Raw genomic sequence first — 17044 nt, 5'->3', positions numbered from 1 at the left:
GCGCTGCAGAGAAGTGCTGAATCACTATATTGTACACCTGAAACTAATACAACACTGTACGCTAACTAACTGGAATTGCAAACTTCATTTAAAAAATGCTGCAATTTTAAAAACCCAGCTCCCTTTCTGCGAACCATCTAGAGAAAGCAGGACATGTCCCAGAATGAGAACACAACTCACCAGTGGTGCCGAGCTGAGGGGAGTCGTCCAAGGAGAGCAATCGGCCCCTCTTCCCCACACGGGCACCTCCCCTCCTCCCCACAGTGCTCCTGGGCCTCCCAGCTCCCAGCTCTTTTTAAAGGGAAAAGGCCACCTTCCCAAGACGGTGGCCACAAGAAGGGGAGTATCAAATGACCTTCCCATAGCTCGTCCACGAGCCCAAGTAAAGCGCATCGCGGGACCATGAGGGCCAAGCGGGACGGTCCCCCAGGGGCCCGGCGCCCGCTCTTGGGCGGATCCTGGGCAGCCTCAGCCATGCCCCCGACCCAGGGGTCCGGCCTCTCCCCCTTCGGCAGCACAGGCCCAGAAGCCCTCCAGATGCCACTGTCCTCGCCCCACCTCAGCCCCCGGAACCAGCCCAGGGAGGAGACCCTGACTGCAGCCCGGCTACTGCCGGGCCGCGGGCAACAGAGAACGTGCCGGCTGGCCTGCTGGGGGTGCCCAGCTGCCTCGGGTTAAAGCGAGCGGCTCGGCATTAAGTGGATAAGCCTCCCGGCCTCCTGGGGAGGTAGGTCACCCTCAAACACATTATCCCCCCTCAACAGATGGGGGGACGATGCCACAGGAAGATTAAATGACCTGCCCGGCCTCACACAACCTGCCGTAGGTGGGGCATACGGCGGTCCCAGTCCTCGAGCTGGCTCAGGAAGGAAGGCTCTGGATAGAGCCCTCCCAGCAGGAAGAGGCCTTGCACAACAGAGGTCCACAAAGACAGAAGCAGAGAGGTCACCTGCTCAAGACCACTTCACGTCCCTCTTTTCCCCCGTCTCTCCAGAACGCTGTGAGAGAATGACTTTCAACCACAAGGATGGGATGGAACAGGGTGTGGGGGCTGAGAGGACAGAACAGGTCTATCAGCAGCCAGGGCCCTCAGTGATCGGCACCAGAGGAGAGGCAGGCCCAGTGGGGTTCTATTGGTGCCCCCGGTCCTCTGCACGCCCCCAGGGCTCAGAACAAACTGGTGAACGCTGGCCTGGAATGATGCTAGTTTCACTCCTTTATCCGATGAATACTTGCATATCTAACGGGGGCAAGTCACTGAGAGACACACAAAGATGAACCGGACCATCCCTGCGGTCATGAAATGTCAGTGAGCAGTGCACATAAATCACTAAAACACCAAGTAGAGATGAGTAAGGGCCCCAGCAGAGGGGCTGGTAATGTTTGGTAATGGGAGCTCACGTCCAGCTGTGGCTACAGTAGGGGAGTATCAGGGCAGGCTTTGTGGGGCAGGGGACCAGGCCATGAAGGATAGGAGAGTGACACCTGCAGGGCTGGGGGGGAGGACACAGAAGGGGAGGTGGCACGAGGCTACCCTGAAGACCACAAGGACGGATGCAGGAGACCAAGAGTTGAGGGATTTAGGGTGGGACCGGCAAGTAGAAGCCCCATCACCAAAGGCCTAAAGCATAGGACTAAGGAGATAAACTTCGCCTCTAGCCACAGTGCTCAGCACGGCACCTTGCTCACAGAGACCCTCATTAATGCCGTGGAGCAAAATGCAGGAAGGCAAGTTCATGTGTGTGAAATGTACGACAATCGTAGAAGAATATGCCACAAAAAAGGCCTCGACTCTTTTTATCATTGGTATCTGGTCAGAACCACTCCTGAGTTTAGCTCCACTATCTGAAGCGTTTGCTACCTTCTGCCCCAAGTGGAGACCATAATACTTGCCATCGCTTCTCACCCAAGAACACTGTGAAAATTAGTGATGAGGTAATGTCTGAAATGCTCCGAGCTCTTTGGAGATGTGTGGCAAAAGGCATCACTATTATTAATATTTAAAGAGATTCTACCCAGCTCTGATCTCTTTTTCTGCAGACTAATGTTACGTCCACAGGATAAGGTGATGCCAGATCGGCCTCTACATAAACCTTTCCGACAGACAGCGCCCAGCGCCGGGGCCTCACCCTGAGCCCCTTACCTGGGGCTGATGGAGCCTCAATCCCAACGATGCCGGGCTGGTTTCTGACTGGTTCTTCGGGGTTGTCAGAGCACAGGGGTGAAGTGAACCAGGCAGAAGAGCAAGATAGATTTCAGAAGGTGGTCTTCCTTGGGGCCCCATTTTTTAAGCACTTAAGACAGTCCAGTGGAGACTTCAAGGGGAGTCATTTTAGCAAAACCCACATCGTATGCCAGTTAACAGTTTTAGGTCTAATGCAGTGCCCAAGAAAGGAAGAAATAAGAATACCTCCATGGGCTCAATTACAAATGGAGTGGAAAGAATAATTTCAAAAGTTCAAGGGGAAAAAAAATCAATCTATTTCCTTCCCCCAAAGCTTTTACGTCTATAAATACACTCACACAAATGGACCCAAGACCACTCTTCCTTATGAAAACACTGCCTGTCTGGCATTTGCAAGATAAACGATGTGCCCATCTTGCTTTCAAAGCACTGAAGCTCAAACAATGCTCTCCAGTAGCTTCTCTCTTCTTAAATAACACTCATCCCCCCACCATGATAAAAGTAATACATGTGCCTGGTAGAAAATTTTGAAATTATTCTTCTTTGGAAAGAAGAAAATAAAAACTATCTGCTACAACCTACAAGTTGCTAATTACCCTTCCAGCCTCTTTGTGTGAAAATATACATTTTCAACACAATTGGGAACTTTCTGTATATGCCGGTTTATAGCCTGATTTTTTTTTCCTAGAACAATACCCCTTAAACATTTACCTATGTCTTTATGATTGTACATTAGTTTGTGTATCCTATTCATAGGAGTGCCATATTTAAAGCTAACCCCCTATTGCTGGACACTTGGTCTGTTTCAGTGATGTCTGCATTACAATGTTGAGATACATCTTTGCATAATACACGGCTAATTACTCCCTTAGGATAAATTCCTAAGTGTCACTGCTGTGTGAAAAACTGCACAAGTTTTTACAGATTTAGATCTAGCCAAATTGCCCTTCAGAAGGGCTATTGCAGACTCACACCCTCAGTCAGTGGAAAAGCTACCTCCCCTAATTCCTCACTGACCCCTACCTTGGTAAGTTTATAAGGGAGGTGTTGCCCTTATTTGAATGTTGTCCTCTTTGATTACTCCAGAGGCAGGTTTTTCCCCAAATGCTGTGTCTACAGTGTTTTTTTTTCCCCAGAGTTTTGTGGGTTTTTTTTTTTTACTGTATGCATTCTACTCATTAGAAAGCCAATATACTATTCCTTCTCCAAAGGGTGTTTCCCCCACCCCACCTTGGTGTCTTTCTCCGACTGACCTATTTTGCTTAGCATTATACTCTCTGGCTCTAACCATGTCATTGCAAATGGCAAGATTTCATTCTTTTTATGGCTGAATAATATTCCCTTGTGTATATACACCACTTCTTTTATCCATTCATCTACAGATGGACATTTGGGCTGCTTCCGTATCTTGGTTATTGTAAATAATGCTACTATAAACATAGGGGTGCATGTGTCCCTTTGAATTAGTGTTTTTGCATTTTGGGGGTAAATAATTGCTGGATCACAGGATAGTTCTATTTTTAACTTTCTGAGGGACCTCCATACTGTTTTCTTTTCCTTTTTATTTTCTTTTTAGATTTTTTTTATTTATTTGAGAGAGACAGAGATAGTGAGAGAGAGCAAAGTGGAGAGGAGAGGGAGAAGCAGGCTCCCCGCAGAGCAAGGAGCCTGATGCGGGACTCAACCCCAGGACCCCGGGATCATGACCTGAGCCGAAGGCAGACGTTTAACCCACTGAGCCACCCAGGCGCCCTCTACATTGTTTTCAACAGTGGCTGCACCAGTCTGCATTCCCACCAACAGTGCAAGAGTATTCCTCTTTCTCCACATCCTCATCAACATTTGTTGTTTCTTGTGTTTTTTATTTTAACCATGCTGACTGGTGTGAGGTGATATCTCATTGTAGTTTTGATTTGCATTTCCTTGATGATGAGTAATGTTCACATCTTTTCATGTGTCTGTTGGCCATCTGGATGTTATTTCCATTCTTAAGACATGAGAATGAGGTTGAGAATGAAAAGTTCACTCTTGCTGAATTCACCTGCTAACCTGTTCTTTTCTCTGCACCTTGACTCAGCTTGCAATCCCTGGCCCATCTCCAATGCAGACTCCTCCAAAAACCTTCTTGAGAACCATCCTCACCATCCTTCTTTCCAGACCTCTTTGCCTGGAGCTGAAATCCTGGCACTCACACCAATGCACTCAGCAATCCCCAATGAATAGATGGCTCTGTTTGCTGATTCCTGGGCGTAAGTCCTATCAGTCCAGCTAAGAAAGAAACTTCTGGATAGTGATATATCTGTCATACCCATAGCCTTTCAACACTGGGCTTAACTTATAATACGCAATCAATAAAAGCTTATAGAATCTAACCAAATTAAATGGGGCAGAATAAATACAAGAGAAGGGATGGGAGTGCACAGGTTGTATGCTTCTAACTATCATCCAGACAGCTGGGAAAATTGAAACTGTCTTTGAAAATCAGCTCCTGAACACAATCATGACAAAAAATAGATTAATTCTCTTTAGGCATGTAATTCTGCGTCTGCTTAGACATTTCTCAGTTAGGCACACAAACAGTACTTGTTAAATGACGCTGCGTATCCCAAGAGCTTCTGTGCATAAAGGTCAATATATTCCGGAGATTTGGATTTCTTTTTCTTTGCAGGAAAGCAAGAAGAAGAGAGGAAATAAGGCCCCTAATCCATGCCATCTCTACTGGGATTTTCCATCTGATATTTCCAATTCAAAGCGAAAATCCTAATGCCACCGGGGAGGAACCGGTCTCCATCATTAGTGCTTTCAGGCCAGCAGCAAACATTTCTAGATAATTCTTCCCTGAGGGCAAATGGTCCATACATTCCTCAAGTGACTAGTCTCTCCCTGTTCTGGTTCGGAATCCCCCAGCTCTAGATTCATCCCCCAGCAGAGCTTTTATCACACAGCTTTGCGTGTTTGTCCCCACACGGGGCTATGATGTCTACAAGACTCATGACTTTCTCCATCCCTATGTGCCCTGGCGCCTAGAACATTCACCCTTCACATAGTGGATGCTCAACCTATGTTGTGGAATTAAATGCAGTGCTGGGGCTAGCAAGGACCTTAGAAATAACCCCATCCACAGATAAAAAAAACTGAGGCCCAGACACGGGAAGCAACCTCTTCAAATATACACAGAGAGTTGATAATAATTAGTAGGTGGCAGCGAGGAAGAAATTACAAATGTTAGCAATGCTTGAGGAATTAGGAGGCTGAAGGGCTTGATGGAATTTGGAAAGGATGGGGGGAAATGAAATTCAGCTTTAGACAGCCTCTAACCCCCAGAAGTTGTCTCTCTTCTCCTTGATAGCCCGTCAGATAACATAAAAAGGAAATTAACCTTTATCGAATACTTACCATGGATAGGTAGAAGACAGTGGTTGTGTCTTCCTCAGTGTCTTCTGTAAGTGTAACCCACTCACAGATAATCAACGAAGTAAGCAAGTAAATAATGTGCCTCCGGTCATGCAGCTAGCAAGCCCAGCACTGACTGAGTCAAAAGCCCCGGCCCTTTGCCTCTGCCCCACAGCGTCTCCGACCCTAGTCCTGGGGCTACAGGGTACCAAGGAGGAGCTAGGTAGACTGAGTGACCAAGTTTACAGGTGGCCTTGGCCATGTCCCAGGACCACAAGACAGCACCTCCGGAGCCGGAATGTTAGGTCTGCAGCCTCCCTGCCCCCTGAAAGTGCAGAGAACAGGCAGCACCCCTCGCTAGCACCTGGCTGACAGGGCAGACCCACTGCAGAAGCAGGTATGAGACAGAGAACCCCAGAGGCCTTGCCATAGCCGCGGTGCCACGGTGACTGGAAAGAGCACCGAGGGCAGCTAGAGCCAGTTGCAAGGCAGGCAGTCATCCTAACCTCGTCCCTCATTTCATCAGTCGGCACCATATACCAAGCCTGTGCCCGGGACCAGGCCCTCTTCAGGTCTCTGGATTGAACCAGGCTCAACCCCTACCTGGTAGAGGCTACGGTCAAGTGGGACAGGTTACAGGGAACCACCCCTCAGCACCTCAGGTGAGGTGCTCCTCCAGTCTGGAAAAGACTTCCTAGACAAAGCAGGGCATTCTGATGTGGTGATATTTCTAAGCGGCTACCCCAAGCCTTGTCAAAATGGGACATCACTGTTCTTTAAACCCAGCAAGCAAAATAAGAAGCCAAGAGCTCTGAACTGTTCCCCTACCCCTGTCCTGAGGACTCCAGGCAGTGAAGTTGGAATAGCTGCCTTCCTAGCTGATCCTGAAGATCCTTTTCAAACTTGAAATTCTTCCAGGTCAGATCTGGTTGGACGACCCAGGAGGGGGCAATCTGGAGTCCTAGGCGGGGAAACATAATTGAGGGTACTTTCAGTATCCTGCTCTATGCCAGTCCCTTCCTGGAAGCCTTCCTGGATCTCACCCAAGGCATGGCCAGCCCTCGGCAGGGCTCCCATGGGTCCTGTAACACGCAGCACCCTCCACTGACTCGATGCCCCCTGCAGGTGGGGTAGGGCTGTCTGGGTCATCTGTCTCCTCCCTCCTCCCCAACCCCTCCGGCCCCCATCCCTGCACAGACCTTTCTTAGCAAAGCATACCGAACTGAGGGGAGCAGCAGTGAAGGAGGGGGCCCTGGGCAGGTGTGAGTCCGTAATCCCAGGGCAGCACTGAGGGCCACGAGCAGAGCCTGGAGCTGCTCGGGGTTAGACCCACTCACCGCTGTCCTCTGGCTGCTTCTCCTCAGCTCCATCACCAGCTTCTCCAGACCCAACACTCCCGCTCACCCAAGGCCTTTTTGGCACTCTGGCAGGTTGACTGCAAAGTGATGCTCTTTGGAGAAAAGCCTCTTTTACTGGCATTGCATTTGGAGAGCCCATCAGCCCGCAGTGACTGAAGACTCCAGATAAAGGGCCGTGAACTTCTAAAACAGGTTACCTAAAGGGCAAGAAGATCACGCTCCGACACACTCCGAAAAGCTGTGAAGCATTTCCTGGTTTTTCACAGAAAGAGAGATGTACTTGGGCACTGAGAATGTAAATAATTTGCCTCAAGTTCAATGAGCCAATCTTGGACTGAGTTAGAGGGAAACTGTAAGGACATTAGCTCTTCCTCTCTGTGTCCCTTCTCTATCCAGAGCACGTTCACTACGGGATCTCCCCTAAGTCTACGGCTGGTCATGAATATTTTAATAGCCACAGCTTCTCCTTCCCATTGATAAAAACACCACTGGCCAGCCAGGGCATGCCGGTGAGGACTAAAGGACCACAAAGACCTGCCACGTCTGCAGGACAGGGCCCCTCGGAGCAGTGGCCGCCATGCTAAAGAAAGGAAGACCCGTGAAACCTGCAGAATGAAGACCTGAGGGGACCCTGGGCAGCTGGGTTCAAATACAGGCCAGAGAAGACAGTCACATAAGTAGAGACAGTAGAAAGCCAAAGGCCGAATGGTGGCCCCCTAAGAACTATATCCACACCCCAATCCCAGAATCCATAAACATTACCTTAATTGGCAAAAGGATCTTTGCAGATGTAATTAAGTGAAGGGTCTTTAGGTGAGGAGCTTAGCCTGGTTTATCCAGGTGGGCCCTAAATGCAATGACAAGCGTCCTTGTAAGAGTGAGGCAGAGGGAGATTTAACAGACAGAAGGAGGCCATGTGACCAGGGAGGCAGAGGTGGCCGCGACTGGCCCCAAGTCAAGGAAGGCCAGTGGCCACCAGAAGCTGGAAGAGGCAAAGGAAAAATTCTTCCTTAGAGCCTCCAGAGGGGGTGCAGCCCAGCTGACACCTTGATTGCAGACTTCGGGGCTCCAGGACTATGAGAGAATACACGTCTCTTGTTTTCAGCCAAGGCTGCCGTGATTTGTGCCTGCAGCCACAGGAGACTAATACAGCGCCTGAGAAGTTATCAGACTGATGAAGGACCTGGGTCCCAGAGAGGGGGCTGCCCCACCCAGAGCCACTCCACATCAGCCCCTGATCCCGGACACTCTCCTCTACAGCCCACCAGCGTGCATGCGGTTCCCCAGCAAACTCTAGGGGGCCCACGGGGAACCTAACCAGGTCTCAGGTTGTGCTCATTGCAAAAAACAGACTCTGAGGTGTCATGGTCTTGCTCCCCCCCCCCCACGCTGGTCAGACCTCACCTGCATGGCCATTGTGTCCAGTTCTTAGCTCTGTCTTTTTCAGGGGACTGGATAAACGGGGGCATTCTAACTTCTAACTAATTCTAACTAACTAAATCCCTGTCTTTGATTGTCCAAATGGCTTAAATGGCCATCATGGGGAAGAGAAAAATGGATTTTTGTGTAGGGATTCAAAGGGCAGAATCGAGGCCAATGGAGCAGCCACAGCCTGGAGGGAGAGACTAGTTCAGCATAATGAAGAACTTTCTAATAATCAGAGCCAACTGACAATAGAATAGAAATGCCCCGGGGATTGGCAGGTCCAAGCAGAAAGAGGCTGGGTGCGCTAGGGGAATTCCTGCACCAGAAAAGGCTATAGTTGATCATTTCCGGAGTTGGCAACCCTGTTTGGAGGTCTATGACTGTCAGTTAAAATATCCTATAAAATATTTTTCATGAGTCTGGGCTTTTGGCATATAGACAGGGAGTGCTCTAACTAAGGAACTTATTACACAGCCTTTGTAGAAACAAAAAACAAAAAACTAAGTACTGCAACTATCCAGAAATGAGCTCAGAAAAAAAAAAAAAATTCTTCCTGCTCCTGTATACAAATGTCTCTGACACCCAGGAAAGAAGAAAGAGGGAGAGCATATATGTCCATATGGACATCACCCTTTAACCTGACCAGGAGCCAAAAGCTTATGGTACCAAGGGAGCTTTGGGCTTGATGTCCTTCTCCAGGGAAAACTAGAGAGAACAGATACTCCATGTTTATTTTAATAACTGCTTTTCCTTTTGCATTCTTCTGAATTCTACATTTGGAACAAAGAAAACAACAAAGCAGTAACTCAGAAGCTTACCTATGTTGACGCTCAAAACTTAGTTTTGGAGAGGGTTTTTTGGTGGGGGAGGAGTATTGTTATCGCTGGTTGTAGCAAGTGCTAGCCTACACCCGGCATTCTGGATACTCAGAGAACAGGAAGCACAGTGTTTCTCATCTGCCTGCACATCTGTCTTCTCTTAAGTCAAAATCTCAAAGAACTGAGCACTGTTGCATCCGGGTAAATTCCTCTGAAGCTCTTTCTGTTCAGGATTTTGAAAATTTGCCATGTTACCCTTTTGCCAAAATGGCTGAGCTTCTCAGATCACTCCTCAAGAGAGGTCAAAGGAGTAGACTTTCATATTTTTAGATTTTCTTTCTAGCTTGTAATTAGTGTCTTCCCCACCCCCCACTTTTTCTAAAAGAACACTGTTAAGCACACACATCATTTATCAGCCAGCTTGTGAAATGACTGGAAGCCCAAACCATTTTAACCACTGGCAAAAAGGTCTCCAAAAATCAGGTGGGTCCCTGAAAATACTGTGTCACTTCAGTGAAATTAATGGTTACTGCCCTCACATCAGTTGGCCAAGCACCAAATAGGGCTTTCCATTGTCCTTCAGGCAGATAGTTCATTATTTTTAAAACCCTCATATTTGCAGAGCTGCATAATGTAATCTGTAGTAACCCAAATAAATTTAAGAGAGCATTATTCTTCTATGAACGCATACTAAGTTTGGCACATATCTTAGACTATAGTAGAAGTATGGCTACAACGGCTGCGCATAAATTAAAACTTTGTATACGGAATGGTGTTAAGTTCACAGGCATGTTTGGTATTTGAAAGCTTTCCATACCAGATCTTTTGGTATGGTGAAAAATCCTTTTATAGTGTAAATAATTATTGATAAGTTTACCTAGCTTGGAGGTTCATTTTTTACATAGTATATCTCAAAAATAGGCCATATTGGAAAGCTAAATTCAAAATTCAGACTCCTGTTTGAGGCGACATCAACTCTTCATCAAATGAAAGACCTACATGTCAAGGCATCAGAGTGCCTCAAGCGAGTTCAGCTGGGGACCACAAGCCCTGGAGCACCAGCATTGTGTTTCTGGCATGACTCAAACCATTTCAGATCTCAGGAAAAACACAGGCTTTTGTCAATCCATTACAGCAAACGCATATCAAACCCGCACTAGGGCTAGGCTCTGTGAGAAGGGCTGTGGGGCAGACATCAGAGGGACACTGTGTCTGGCCTCCCAGGGACTTCTCAAGGCCATGGCCGCATGCACAAGTGACCGCACACAACATCCTCCACGGTCGATGTTGGCGGCCTCCCTAATGAGCGGTACTAAATGCAGCGGGAGATCAGGGCAAGATGAGAACCCTGGGATGCGGGGTCCGGAAGACAGCTGCTAGGGCAAATAGGCTCTGAGCTGGGCCCTCAGGCCTGGGCATGACCACCAGGGCTGAGGTACATGCAGGCAGAGGGGCCAGATGGAGAGGCAAAGGATGGAGGGATTAAGTGTGGAGGACACGGTGAGGGAAGATGGGGACGGGGAGAATTGATGGAGACAGCCCATCATGTCCGCCGGCCTGAGGACTCTGGACTTCATTATCCATACACAAGGGACCCACTGCAGGTCTCTGGGCCACACATTAGACAAAACAGAAGGCTGATGTTCAGAGAGAGAATGGAAATGTGGGGACATGTTTGAGAGAGATTTTGCAAGTGAAAATGACAGGACTTGGTGAGTGAATGGATTTCAGTAAAGAGGGATCAAGGGAGAGAGTAAGGTCGTAGGTGACTATGTGGTGCCCCGCCCCCCCCCCCACAGTGCCATGGAATTTCCAGCGTGGGAGTGGGAGGATGCTGGCTAGGGGAGGTATCGCAGAGGGAGTGGGCAAGGCTGGCTTTGGTGACACTAAGCATGCTTCCCCTTTGCACATCAGTGAGCACTCCAGGGCACTACTCTTCAGGGCTTGCAGGGATGGGGGGAAGGGAGAAGAGGCAGGGAGGGAGGGACAGGGAGGAAAGGAGGAAGGGGCAGGAGAGGGAGGGTAAGAAAAGGAGAGATGAAGGGAGAGAGGGAAAGAGATCCTGAAGAAGTGGGTCTACAGTGGGATGTTCCCAAAGTGGGTGGCAGCTCACCACACCACCCTGGGCCTGACCTGGCAGGGAAGAGTGTTGTGGCTGGGTGTTCTCTTGTCAGGACTCCTAAAACAGAGTTTTGTATCGAAGGAGCAGAGAACCTGCTCTGGAGTCTCCCGATAACTATGGGGGTAATATCCATGCACACAGACTGTCTGGTCCTAGAACACACAAAGCCTTTCAGGCCTCTGGGCCTTTGCATTTGCCCTTCCCCTCTCCACCGCCACCCCACTCTCTTAATTTAACTTTCCTTTGGAACTTGCTACATACCTGGCACTATTTCAAGTACATTACATATATCAATTCATTTAACTCCCAAACAACTCTATCAAGGAGGGTTATTATGCCCAGTTTACAGAGGAAGAAACCGAAGCCCAGGAGATTAAATAACCTGACAATGGAATATACTTAGTTGTCAGTGGGACCGGTATTCAAATCCAGATGCTGTGGCCCGGAGTCTGTGTTCTCACACCAAAGCCCCACAGCCTCTTACTGAGCTGGACTGCGCCCTGCCCCCACCCCCACCCCCAGCTCTCGTCCCAACTGGCTTTTTTTTTTTTTAAAGATTTTATTTATTTGACAGAGAGAGACACAGCGAGAGAGGGAACACAAGCAGGGGGAGTGGGAGAAGGAGAAGCAGGCTTCCCGTGGAGCAGGGAGCCCGATGTGGGGCTCGATCCCAGGACCCTGGGATCACGACCTGAGCCGAAGGCAGACGCTTAATGACTGAGCCACCCAGGTGCCCCCCGACTGGCTCCTTCTCTCCTTTAGCTCCCACTGACTCAGGCAGGCCTTCCCCGACCACCCCCATTACTTTCTCTCACTTTACCCTGCTCATTTCCTTCTCAGCTCTTAGCCAGCCTGTAATTATTTTTTTTTTAAGATTTTATTTATTTATTTGAGAGAGAATGAGAGAGAGCACATGAGAGAGGAGAGGGTCAGAGGGAGAAGCAGACTCCCTGCCGAGCAGGGAGCCCGATGCGGGACTCGATCCAGGGACTCCAGGATCATGACCTGAGCCCAAGGCAGTCACTTAACCAACTGAGCCACCCAGGTGCCCTAGCCTGTAATTATTTATGGGTTTACTTGTTTATGATGTTTCTCCAATTAGAATATAAACTCCAGGAAGGCAGGGATCTTCTCTTTGGTTCCAGTGTATTCTTGCGGCACCTAGAATCATTCCCTGGCACAGAGGAGGTGTTTTATGAATAAGTGTTGCCTGAACAAAATGAAGGACAGTATTACAGCCGCCACATGGTGTATGTAGGTTCATAAAGTATTGCAATGTCCTTCTTCACCCTCCTGTCCTATTTCCCTCCTTGGCTACTACAAATCTCCAGCAACCCACACTAAGGCAGATGGTTCCCAGCATATATGGACAATGATGATGTATTTCTAACTGTGTCTGACTGTCAAATACCCCCACCTGGGTCCTTGAGCACATAGTGATAAGCTTGTGGGAGGCAGGGATTGCGTGTTCTGATTAACCTCCCTGTGGCTTCCCACCACCTAACAGTATTTACAGGGCATTGTCTGCTGTTGATGTCAGTATCTGATCTGAGCACCCCCAAAGAACAAAAGGCCCCTGCCCTTGAATCAGGAGGTACCTCGAAGGCAAATTACCTTGGCACAGGACCTCCAGTCTGATGGTGAGGTTCCAAGTCAATACCTATGCTAAAAGAAAAGGCACTATTCATATACTTCAGTGGTGTCTAGCAACACTTATGGGGCTTGCCCATGAACACTCCAATAAAAGAAATTATTATCAAATATCTATCATTATGCAAACACTGTTACGCACTTTATATATGATCTCATTTAACCTTGTGCATTTGGAATTATTATTCCCCTTTTACAAATGCAAAAAGTGAGGTTCAGAGGCCCAGTATCCCCAAGCCAGTGTGGATTCAAGCCCAGGTTGGGAGCCTCCTGAGCCTCTCCTCACTGTCCTCTACTCTGAAGTGTTCTGCCTTCTCCTCACTCCCACCTGACCCACTGTTCTCCTTCTGGGCCCTGAGCTTTCCTGACCCTGTACCTTCGCTCACACCAGTTCCTTGACCTAAAATGGCCTTTCCACTTTCTACCCCCTGTTGAAATCCTCTTCTTCCTTCCACCTTCCATTGTGCAGTATTCCCCATTACCCCTAGTTAGAATTCACCCTCCCCAGTGTCCCCAGGGGTCCCCAGTAATAACTCCCAGAATGGCCTGCAGTATGTTCCTTTTTCTTCCTCACTAGACCCTGAGCTCCTTGAGGGGAGGGCCTACTGGTATTTTTCCTATTTGTTTCTTCCTGAATGAGTGGTGACAAAGTGATGGTCGAATCACTGAAGAAAGGAGAGGGAAAAGACTGGTGGCATTCTAATGCATCTGAACCATCAAAGGCTTGGGACAAATTAGCTTCAACTACAGAGTATGGCTGGGGAAAGGCAAACGTATGTACCACAACTCTGCCGTGTTCCTGCCCCAGTCACAAAGTACACTCTTACTAGTTCTGTGATTTCATAAAGCTTGAAACTTAAAACCAGGAAGTCGAGGAAGGAAATAAAATAATAAAATCACTTTCATAAGAACGCTTTAATAGTAATGGATTTCACCCACACACTGGGGAGATGCTAATTGCAGTCCAACGGGCACAGGAGATTGGGCAAAAGAACAAAGCCCACCTTCTAGGACATCAGTTAACTACCTTGTGCTTGTTCTGATGTGGCTGCACCGGAATGCACCTGTCCTGGAAGATATGGACTTGCCAAAGTGTAGGCCTCTCCAACTATGCCCATGTTGAACACCCACCAAAGAATGCCTGATTTAGAGTGATTTTCTATATCATCTTGATTGGAAAGCATCACTTTAGACTAGAAACAAGTAGATGTTGGCCTCCATGTCAGGACCCCTACAACAGTGCCTTATTTTTTTCCCCAAACAACTATTTTGAGGTTTTAACAAAAATAACCGACTCACAAACAGAAACACTTCCTGATCTATAAGCCACTCTGAAAACAAATCATTATGCTGTTGAATATTTTATGATGGCCAAGGCACTGAAGGAGGGAAGGCCAGCATTCACCAATCCTTGCCATGTCTATTTCGGGACTCCCAAAGCACACTGCAAATGCCTCCTTTATTTTCTAAACTCCCATCTGCAAGTGCTGGGTGGATGTTTAGTGAAAGAGTTCCTCTACCCAAACTAACCCTAAATAGAGGGACCTGGAAGATTCTACTTCTTCAGACTTTACATCGGAAGGACCGCAACCATCATTTGGTGCACATTCCGCCCTCCCCACTTCGTGGGCGGCAAAACCAGTGCGGGGTGGGGGGGAGGGACTTGCCCAAGGTCACACAGTCAGTGGATGGCAGAGGGGTCACCAGAAGCCAAGGCCCGACGCCTAGCTCTGGGAGCATCCTTTATTTCCAGAGACTGGCTCAACAACCCTCCTACAGCTCAGCCAAAACTGCTGCTGGTTAGCGACGTGACCCCCTCCCTGGCCCCCGCCCCAGATTGACTTCTGTGGGTTCCGCCCCCCAAGGGGCCCCAGATTGACTTCTGTGGGTTCCGCCCCCCAAGGAGCTGACACACTCAGGGGTGCCCCTGACTCACAAAATGGCAACACAGGCATGCACTTCAGATGACCATCCTCGGCGAACCCCTCCTGGTCCAAGTGTGGCCGTCGAGACGCGGCTGGGCTGGCTGGTCCGAGATCACTCAGAAAGTTGGCGCTGGCCGTGACCGCACCTGAACCCAGGTCTCCCGCCTCCTGGTTTGCCGCTCTTTGCACTCCACTATGCAGATTTCAAAAACTTAAGCAACACATTGATACTGTGGGAGATTTAACTGTTGCAGGCCCTGAGCGAGCCCGCGGGCGCCTCCCACAGCGATGGGGACACGAGGACTGGAGGCGGGCACGGGTCACCCGGGGCCGCTGGTGCAAACGGAGCGCACGGCGGAGGGCGGCGCGGAGGAAGCCGAGGGACAGGCAGCCTGCAGCTCCCGGAGGCGCAGGCCCAGGGCGTAGGGACCGTCAGTCCCCCCAAAACTTTGCGGCGCCGGGACCTCGCCCTTACCTGCAGAGGAGGCGCCGCCCGCTCGGACGCGGACCGGGAGAGCTGACGCTTTCGGCAAGGGGCGGCCCCGCCCGGCGGCGGGCACGGACGCGGGCAAGGCTCGGGCAGCGGTTCGGCGCGGGCTCGGCTCGGGCTCCGCCTCCCGCGCCGCGGCTGCAGCCGGAGGGGGAGGGGGGGCGCAGGGCCCGGCCGCGCCCGCGCCGTCTGGCCGCGGCAGGTGCTGAGGCTGCAGCTGCGGGGCCGCCAGCTGCCGGCGCCGCGACCCTCGGCCCGGGGGAGGAGCCCGGCGCGCCGCCTCCGCGGGCCGCGGAGGTCCCGGCCCGCCGCAGTGGGCGGTCCCGCTCCCACCCGGGCCCTGCCTCCGCCGGCCTTCCGCGGCTTCCCACCTGGGCACGCAGTGTCCGCCGAGTACCCACGGGGGAGACTGAGGCCGGGAGAGGAAAGGGGCTCCCCAAGGTCACCCAGCCCGGCCGCAGTGGGGCCAGAGCTAGAACCCAGAGTAGTCCCAAGGAAAGACCTCCTTCTCACCCCACCCTTCCCCTGGCTGTCATACTCCAAGGCCTCTCGAAGAACTCCAGCTGTGTGGGACTCCGGTCCTACCACCTCTCTATCCATCGGACCGAAAAGCATGCCTCTGTCTGAAAACTCTTTCCCTTGCTGAAGAATCTTCTCCACACCTACTAGATCCCTACCCCGCGTCAGACACCGGAGATACAGCTTCCAATAAAGCGCTATCACTGCCCTCTCGAATGTACTGTCTAATGGGCTGTTAATACAGCGCACTTCTTCTAACAATAGTGTGATCCCAGGGTGCCAGCGGGGGGCACCTGCATTGGCTGAGCGAGGGAAGAAGGCCTCCTGGAGAGCATGCCTTTTATAGGGAAACCGGGAAAGGCCAAGGAGGTTAGCCAGTGAAAGGTGGAGTGTGGAGAGAGCTTTCTAGGCAGAGGCCACAGGAACAAAGACCCAAAGATGAGAGGGATCCCAGTGAGGGAAGGATGGGAGCTGAGAGCTGAAGCAGGAGAGGTAGGAGTTTTGAGTAGGGAAGGGCACCATCAGGTTGGTATGTTAGGTCGTTCTGGTGACAGAATGGAGCACAAATATTTATTTATAAGGGTGTCCTTCATCAAAAAACAGAACAAAAACAAAAACAGCCTTGCAGCAGTTGGAGCCTACCTGGCCCAGGTGAAGAAAGGCACTCAGCCCCTACCTCCCTCTATCTTTTACTTCCAAATCCAGGCTTCTGTTCAAAACCTCTCTCCTCAGAAGCTCTCTTTGAAAGGCCTCCTACCTACCTGCAAGATCTCTTTTCTCTCCGCGCCCCAAAGATTTCCTCTCAATGCCCCAGCCCCTCTGCCACCCAGCTCCATGGGCTGAGTTAGCCCTTCACTCGTTGGGGTCTGCTTCCTGTCTCCTGCTTCCTGTCTCCACTCCAGATACAGTGTCCCAAACTCTGCCTCAGGATCAACACCATTCAGGGAAGTGGACAAAAAATGGAAAATTCTGAAGCCATAGTAGAAATTAAGTAAGCTTCTAAAAAATTAAGTGTTGTACCTGTCCACATTATTTCTTACAACTCCATGCAAATCTACAATTATCTTTAAATAGAGTTTTTAATTTTTTAAATTATGTGTTGTAGATAAAGATTAATAACCAAATTACTCTCCTTAATGCAGATTATTAAAGACTGAAG

The 17044-nt window shown here is 49.8% G+C and overlaps 1 protein-coding gene across 1 annotated transcript in view; it reads right to left on the bottom strand.

The window, feature by feature from the left end:
* Positions 1 to 15505, bottom strand: part of FRMPD1 (FERM and PDZ domain containing 1) — an 88532-nt gene extending 73027 nt beyond the window's left edge. The window contains exon 1 of the mRNA XM_045882710.3: positions 15352 to 15505. The gene's annotated coding sequence lies outside the window, so the exon portion shown is untranslated. The remainder of the gene's footprint in view (positions 1 to 15351) is intronic.
* Between the last annotated feature and the right edge of the window lie 1539 nt (positions 15506 to 17044).

The sequence above is a fragment of the Mirounga angustirostris genome, unplaced genomic scaffold (genome assembly GCF_029215605.1).
Source record: "Mirounga angustirostris isolate CCGP_5_RB_7025 unplaced genomic scaffold, mMirAng1.0.hap1 SCAF_15, whole genome shotgun sequence".
Classification (NCBI taxonomy): domain Eukaryota; kingdom Metazoa; phylum Chordata; class Mammalia; order Carnivora; family Phocidae; genus Mirounga; species Mirounga angustirostris.
The sequence above is the reverse complement of the archived record's forward strand: the minus strand, read 5'-3'. Positions and strand labels throughout refer to the sequence as shown.